This window comes from Gracilinanus agilis, chromosome 1, assembly GCF_016433145.1.
Source record: "Gracilinanus agilis isolate LMUSP501 chromosome 1, AgileGrace, whole genome shotgun sequence".
Taxonomy (NCBI): domain Eukaryota; kingdom Metazoa; phylum Chordata; class Mammalia; order Didelphimorphia; family Didelphidae; genus Gracilinanus; species Gracilinanus agilis.
The window spans coordinates 335,312,308-335,321,236 of NC_058130.1; the positions used below are offsets into that span (position 1 = coordinate 335,312,308).

The window sequence follows — 8,929 nt, forward strand, 5'->3', positions numbered from 1 at the left end:
CTGTATGTATACATGTCACTATAGACCTTTGGATATAATTACGACTTCTGTTTTGATATTTCTTATAAAATGAAAGCATCAAATAAGAGTGACTTTGAGGGACTAATGAGGAAGCATTCTTCCTTCCTTTTGACAGAAATGTAATCGATTAGAGATGCAGAATGAGATAGATATTGTCAGCACTGTGTTGATTTGTTTTTCTGGATCATTGGAAGAGTTTCTGCTTCTCTACAGAGCTGGTTTGGTAGGTTAATAGGTTTTCTACATTTATCTATCCATCTATCTATTTATCTCTCTCTCTCTCTCTCTCTCTCTCTCTATCTATCTATCTATCCGTCTGTCTGTCTATGGAGAGAGTGTAAATAATGAATCTCCTGTAGTAACTGAATGCTTTTGAATTAGCATAATTCAAAGTTATAGTTATAACAAATATGGTCATTTGTTCTAGCCCAATGCAAATATTCAGTGTGAATAATTCGGCCATATCAGGTTTAAGGGATTCATCATTTTCCCAAACTGGGATCTAAGGGGGAAGGTGGGTAGCTCAGTGGATTGAGAGCCAGGCCTAGAGACAGGAGGTCCTAAGTTCAAATGTGGCCTCAGACAACTCCCAGCTGTGTGACCCTGGGCAAGTCACTTAACCACCTTTGCCTAGTCCTCAACACTCTTCTGCCTTGAAACCAATACATGGTATTGATTCTAGTGGAAGGTAAGGGTTTAAAAAAAATTGGAAGCTAAGCGTATCTGTTTTTTAAATACTAAGCTATCTAACAATTTTCTGTAACAAAAGTGTTTCTTAAACAATCTTCTTTGTTCTTTGAATGTTGAAATATTCATTTGTTGTTGATTATTAAATTTAGAATAATTTTTTTTTAAATCTAGAGGGGGCTGAGCCTCTAAAAGGGCTTTCCTTCAACCTGGTAAGTACAAGATATCCCTCTGAATATCCTGGAGACATCCTAATTCTGAGCCTTGCTCAGAAGTCAGACTAAATGTGCTGTAATTTGGTAGAAGTACTTAGGGAACATCAGTAAGTGCCATTCTGCCTGATTGTCTATCACAGTCGGAGACGTACTTTTCCCTTCAGTCTCACTCCGTGTAATTCACATGAAGAGAATGCAAATGCTAACACTGGGACAGGTGAAGACAGGCTGTTAGAGTTGCCCACTATGTCTTTTAAGTGCCGTCAGCTGGGAAAGTGAGGTGGAAATGAGAAACAGAGAAAAAAGGTACACAGAAGGGAGGCAAATGCTCCTTTTCTCTGCCCCTCCACTCTAGAGCTAACTCTCCATTTTTTTCCTGGCAGATTCAGTCAGTCAACTAGCATTTCTTAATACCTACTATGTGCCAAGCACAGTGTTAAACCCTGGGGAATTAAAAAAGGCAAAATCCAGTCCCTTATCTCAAGCTTTTCATATCTAATGGGGGAGACAACATGGGCACAACTATGTCCAAACAAGGTATCTACAGGGTAAATTGGGGATGGCATGGAAATAAAATTAAGAAGGACTAGGAAAGATTTCTTGGAAAAGGTAAGGCTTCAGCTGAAATCAGAAGGAAATCAGGGAAGTCGGGAGGTAGAGATGAAGACGGAGAGAGTTCTAGGTAGAGGAAAACAGCCAGTGTCTTGAGTGTCCATATTCTCAGTGGCAGATGGAGTATCACATATGAGGAAGAGCAAGCTGGTCACTGATCCTGGAATTGCAGAATATATGAAGGGAAACAAGGTTTAAGAAGAAGAAAAAGGTAGGAAGGGATCAGGTTATGGAATGCTTTAAAAACAGAAGATTTTCTATTTTATCTTGACAATAATATGGAGTCAGTGGGATTTACTGAATAGGTGGGATGACATAGCATATAGGTTTAAGACACTTTAGAAGGAAGGAAAAATTAAGTAAGAAAGTGTCATTTGGGAAAAACAGATTTGTACCTTCCACACATATAGAATAGAATGTAAAAAGGGGGGCAGGATAGTCTAGAGCAGTGGTTGCCAAACTTTTCTGGCTTACTGCCCCCTTTCCAGAAAAAATATTACTTAGCCCCCTGGAAATTAATTTTTTTAAATTTTAATAGCAATTAATAGGAAAGATAAATGCACCTGTGGCCATCACCGCTTTCCTTGGATCACTGTAGCACCCACCAGGGGGCGGTAGCACCCACTTTGGGAATCACTGGTAGAGCTTTTAGAGACTGAGGGCCCAAACTGCACCCTCATACTGCGTGTAAGCTGCCTCCTTACCCCAGACAGGGGAGGGAGGAAGCACTCCCATTGGGCTGCTGGGCAGAGGGGTAGGTGATAGGAGAAATGTCCTCAGGCAGGCATGGCCAGAGGGAGGAGAGTAGCCTCCTCCAGCACACGTGCCATAGGTTCACCAATACAGGTCTAATGGATAGGGTATTGGACTTGGAGTCAAGAAGACCCAAACTTGCTTTGTGACCCTAAACATATCTCTCTTGGCCTCAATTGTGCCCTTGCCTGCACAGATGAAGGCATATCACTTTTTTAAAAAAACCCTTACTTTCTGTCTTAGTAACAATTCTAAATTAGAAGGGCATCAACTAGACAAAGGGGGTTAAGTGACTTGCCCAAGGTCATAAAGTTAGGGAGTATCTAAGGCTAGATTTGAACCCAGATCTTATCAACTCTAGGTCCAGTTTTCTATCCACTGTGTCATCTAGCTGCCCCTGATCCTCTCAGTTTGGATTAAGGGTCTAAGGATAGGCTATACTATCTACAGTTATTCCTGACTCCTTCTTCCCTCTCTTAGTTGTCTATATGGATGCTGGCCTTGGCCTTGTCCCTCTCTTTTTCTGCTTGTACAATCATAAACCAGGAGTTGGCTCCATCCCCTGCTGTAATCCTAATTCAACTACATAATGAAATTCAAGCTTGTATCTGGCCTTTTGGACTCAGGTTATTTTTTTCTCTTCACCCCACTCCCTCCTTCCCATCCCTCAAAGCTGAGTTATTTCTTTCTCTTGCTGTGGCTTTAACTATTGGGGATAACTCCATTCCCTGATGCTGGCAGGGCTGAGATCCCATTGGTTCGGGGTCCTGTTTATTAGAGACTGCACTAACTCCCCAATCCCTCAATTCCCATTAGAGCTGTCCCAAGCTTTAGTGTCCCTTTAACAAAGACAGAGCTAGCATCTGCCATTCCTGTAACAACCCTGATCAAAGGAAATGTAAAATTCAGGGATTTTCTTAAATAGTCCTGGACTGAATGAAAGAGGTTACTGATATTTCCCTATATTATTATTAATAATTATTTACTCTGGTGTCCTTTTAAATTTCTTCTGAGATTTTTTTGGGGAGGACAAGGGCGTGGACTACCTTAGTCAACATTACCTTAACTGGAAACCTATCTTACTTCTTGCCTACAAATCAATCTTGGTATCATCCTAAAACTATTTGTTTAAGTGCAGTCAGAGCTAGACCATTTACCACAGAGGATGAAATAAATATCAATTTGGAAAAAAAAGGATAAAGGGGAAAATACATAGCATTTAAATTTACTGGTTTTAACATGTCAATTTGAAAAATGGGAAATAAGCCAAATTAAAGATACTAGCTCTATCATTATTTCTTAGAGAAGTTTACATTTTTCTATCAATTAGCTATAATGATGAAACCAAAAGAGCCCAAAAACCACATCAGTCAGTAAACATTTAAGTTTCCTGCTCATTAGGAGATATGAAAGCCAAGAGCACCACAAAACAGTATCAAATAGTGAGAAATGTTAGCTGGCAGAGTGCTTTGCCCCAGATTCTGTCAGCCAGATTATCCCAAGAGCATTTATAAATGGGACCAGAAAGAAAAACAAAGAGATTCTAAGTGGGACAGATCTGCCTGTGTTTTTGTAGTGTTTTTTTTTTCCCTACTTACTGCTAAAGGTAAAATGTTCATATTTGGACTATGCAGTTAAGACAATTAAATTAGGAAGAACAAACAGGGCCGATCAGAAACAAAAGAAAGAGATGTGTGCAGAAAGCAGTATAATTTTAGTATCAGTCAGGACTCAATTTCTCAAAATATATTTCGATGCTAACCTTAGAAAAGAAAGAAAAAAAAGCAGTGCCAGTAATTATTGATCCAGGGTCTTAGTTTTTTTATTTATATAAAATCTTTATGGGAATAGTTCATGAATGCACAGAGAGGTCCACAATGAAAAGCTGAAAAGACTGCTTTTAAGGATGACTTACTATAGCAGGGTCTCTGTTTTCACACAACTGAGAGATACATAGAACATAACATTCATCTATTCCTTCTCACTAATTGGGGAAAAGAATTTGATTTTCAAAAAATTGAGAAAACTCATTTTATGAGACACAGGTAGTCATAATAAATTAATCCTAGAGGAGGATGAGGGGTAGCTAGGTGACTCAATGAATAAAGCTCTTACTCTGGAGTCAGAAAGATCTGAGGTCATATCTGGCCTCAGACACTTATTAGTTGTATGATCCTGGGCAAGTCACTTAACCCTGTTGGCTTCAGTTTCCTCATCTGTAAAATGAGCTAGAGTAGTAAAAAGCAAAACTATACAAATGGATTAATATATAAAGAATGAAACCATAATTAAATTAGGGGAACACAGAATAATTTACCTGACAGTTCTTTGAAGAAGGGAAGAATTTATGATCAAACAAGAGATAAAGAATATTATAAGATGTAAAATGAATAATTTTGATTACATTAAATTGAAAACTTTTGTACAAATAAAACTAATCTAATCAAGATTAGAAGGGAAACAACGAACTGGAGGAAAATTTTACAACAAATCTCTTAGGTAAAGGTCTAATTTCTCAAATTTATAAATAACTAAGTCAAATTTATAAGAATACAAGCCATTCTCCAATTGATAGGTGGTCGAAGGATATGAACAAGCAAGTTTCAGGTGAAGAAATCAAAGCCATCAATAATCATATGGAGGAGGATAGCATTTTTCATCATGAGTCTTTTGGAATTGTCTTGGATTATTGTATTGATAAGAGTAGGTAAGTCTTTCACATTTTAACATCCTTACAATGTTGCTGTTATCGTGTATAATGTTTTACTAATTCTGCTCATTCCCAGGTTTTTCTGAAACCATCTGCTCCTCATTTCTTATAGAAATATAGAAAATAGATAACTATTTTATTATCATTAGTTTCATTGGTAATTCTATGCATTTTATTTTATATTTTTAAAAGTAGTTAAAGAAGATATATATAGGTGTCACTGGATTACCAAAGGGTTTCATAACAGTTTTCCATCACAATCAAATACCACAACTTGCTCAGTCATTCCCCAAATAATGGGCATCCTCACAGTTTCTAATTCTTTAAATTAGAATTAGAATTTTAAACTAACTTAAAATAAAATAAAATAAAAATTTTTAATTAATTTTAAAAATTTTAAAAATTTAATTAGAATTAAATTAAATAAAAATGAGTTACTATAAATATTTTTGGTACATATTGGTCCTTTTTCCTTTTCTTTAATTTCTTTGGGGTTAAAGTACATGCACAGCTTTGTAGCCTTTTGGGCATAGCTCCAACTTGTTCTCCCAGAGGATTAGATCAGTTCACAATGCCACCAACAGTGTTTTAGTGCCTCTATTTTCCCACTTCCCCTCCAGAATTTCTCACTTTCCTTTTCTTTCATTTTAGCTGATCTGTTAGATGTGAGATAGTACCTCAGAGTTATTTATTTTAATTTGCATTTCTCTATTTAATAGTGATTTAAGGCATTTTTCATGTGAGAATATATTGATAGCTTTGATTTCTTCCTTAGAAAACTTACTGTTCATATTCTTTAACCATTTATCATTTGGGGAATGACTCCTTTTTTTTTTTTAATAAATTTTACTCAGTTCTCTATATATTTGAGAAATGAGACCTTTATCAAAGAAACTTGCTATACATTTTTTCCAGTTTCCTGCTTACCTTCTACTTTTGGCTTCATCCATTTTTTGTGCAAAAACTTTTTAATGCCATATAATCAAAATTAACTATTTTACTTTTCATAATCTTTTCTGTTACTTATTTGGTCAGAAACCCTTCTTATCCATAGATCTGACAGGTAAATTTTTCTATGTTTGCCTAATTTACTTATGATAATCACCTTTTATGTCAGAATCATTTACCCATTTTGGTCTTATTTCAATATGAGGCATAAGCTCAAAGAGATTTTGTAAAGAACCAATGTAATAAAAATTCTTTTGGAGGAATAAAAGTGCTAGTGCAGAGGAGAATTCTTATCTGGGGTCCATGGACTTGATTTTTAAAAAAATACATATTTTGATAACTATTTTATTATCATTAGTTTCATTGGTAATTCTATGCATTTTATTTTATATTTTTAAAAGTAGTTAAAGAAGATATATATAGGTGTCTATGGATTACCAAAGGGGTTCATAACACAAAAATAATTAAGGACCCTTGGAATGGAATGGAAAATAATATTTTTATACCTCAAAATATATAATATACAATATTCATCAACACTATTTGGTACTGTGGAGCAACTAGGTGATTCAATGGTTTGAGATCCAGACTCAGAGATGGGAAGTGCTGGGTTTGAATTTGGACTCAGATACTTCCTAGCAGTGGGTAAATCACCTTCATCTCATAGCCCATATGGCTCATCTATCTTGGAACCAACACATAGTATTGATTTTAAGAAGGAAGGTAAACCTCCCCCCCCCCCCAATCTGGTACTGGTTTAAAAAAAAACAGAAAAGGAAAAGACTATACAAGAAATAATTAGAAACCAGGAAATATTTTATCTAGAAAAGAACTTTCTTTTTGGCAAGAAATGATGGAAAAACAGGAAAATAGCCAAAAATGAGAGTTAGATCTACATCTTAGACCAGACTATAATCAGTTCAAAATGGATATATGACCTGATTATTAACCATCCTTCCATAAAATAAACAAAAAAAAACCCGCAAAACAATAAAAGGTGCAGATTTTATGCCTTTCCACAGAGGTGAATCCTTAGCTAAACAAAAGATAGAGGCAATGAAAAAAGACAAAAGAAATCATGTTGACTACATAAAATTGTGAAATTCTCACACAAAAATTAATGCCTCTAATCTAAAAAGGAAGGCGGTCAATTGTGGGTGGATGGAGTCTTTGTGTCAGATATCTTTGATTAGTGTCTGATATCCAAAATATGTAGCTAGCAATCTCAGTGCACGCCTTTCCCATCCCTGGTCTCTTCTGTACTCGCTGCCCCCATCCTCAGCCCACCATGGCCACCTACAAAGCGCGTGCTGATCCGCCACGGAAGGAGAGCCTGGAACCTGGAGAACCACTTCAGCGGCTGGTACAACGCGGACCTGAGCCCCGCGGGGCACCAAGAGGTCCAGCGCGGTGGTCAAGCGCTGCCAGATTTTGATATCTGCTTCACCTCTGTCGGGAAGAGAGCAATTCGTACCCTTTGGATAGTACTAGATGCCGCTGACCAGATGTGGTTGCCTGTAGTGAGGACCTGGCACCTCAGTGAGCAGCAGAATGGAAGTGTGACCCACCTCAACAAAGCAGAGCCGGCTGCTAAGCACGGTGAGGCCCAGGTCAAGATCTGGCGACGATCCTATGATATCCCATGGAGGCCAACCATCCCTTCTGCAGCAACATCGACAAGGACCGGCGCTATCCAGATCTTACCAAGGATCAGTTGCGCTCCTCTGAGAGTCTGAAAGACATCATTGCCTGGGCTCTACCCTACTGGAATGAGGAAATCATTCCCCCAGATCAAGGAAGGAAAACGTGTTCTGGTTGCAGCCCATAGTGACAGCCTTTGAGGGATTGTCAAACATCTTGAGGGTCTGTCTGAAGAAGCAATAATGGAGCTGAGCCTGCCCACTGGCATTCCTATTTATGGTGTATGAGTTGGACAAGAATGAAACCCATCAAGCCCATGTAGTTCCTTGGGGATGAAGAGACTGTGGGCAAAGCCATGGAGGCTGTGGCAGCCGGAGTCAAGGCCAAGAAGTGAAAAGTAGGTTACTAACATATGCCAGCAGTAGCCAGTCCTTCCCTCTTCACTGTCCCCACCACTACCCTACCCTACCTGCTCCACATGCTGACCATCACCTTAGGGATGAACATAAAGCTGCAGGTGGGGGACTGATGGTTCCTTCTCTCATTTCTTTACTATTTCAGACCAATTCCTTTCTCTCCTGTGGACCCTCCCCTCAACCACATTAGTCAAAATACCTGCTGGGTGGCTTGGCACAATAAGGACCTGATTGGGAGTTAGGGATGGAGACATGGTAAGAAGTGACCAATGTGGGGAGTTGAAAGAAGTTCCAGTTATTCCTGAGCCAATCCTGCCAGCAGGGCAGCCCTCTCAGGGGCTGTTGCAGTAAGTCGATATTTAACAAATAATGAAAGTCTAAATATTGATCATTTTTCCTCCCTAACCCAAGACAAATGAATCTGGGAGATTGAGATTATGTGCTAATGTTTACTTGTTGTCTTTACTTTCACAAAAGACCTTTCTAGACTGGTTGTTTTTAGTGGTTTTTGAAATTACATGTCCCACATGGTAAGCGTCAGAGAACTCAAGCTGCACCAGAGTGTGGAGGAGTTCTTGCTTTCTAAAGGGTGGATGAGTACATCCCACTGTGCATTTTATAGCCCCATCTCTGTTCTATGGTAGTGAGATGCCCTTAAGTCATGTCAAAATGTGTCTCCGTACCCCATTGCCTTCCAGCCACACAGACCTGCCACCAGGGTCCTCATCGGTTTTAGCATAAGTACCAACCCGGCCTACCCCCACCCCCACCTCCTTTTCGGAGTGATGTACGATAAAAAAAATGTAGATAGCTACCATTAAAATGTAAGGCAGAAACCATTCCCTAATAATGTGGTCAAAGAATATGAATAAACTATTCTCAAAAGGAGAATTGCAAACTATTAACTATCATATGAAAGATTGCTC

General features: G+C 38.4%; 1 pseudogene; it reads left to right on the forward strand.

Annotated features, from left to right (window-relative positions):
• LOC123251471 overlaps positions 1 to 7,981 on the forward strand; it is a 71,915-nt pseudogene extending 63,934 nt beyond the window's left edge.
• Positions 7,982 to 8,929: the final 948 nt, after the last annotated feature.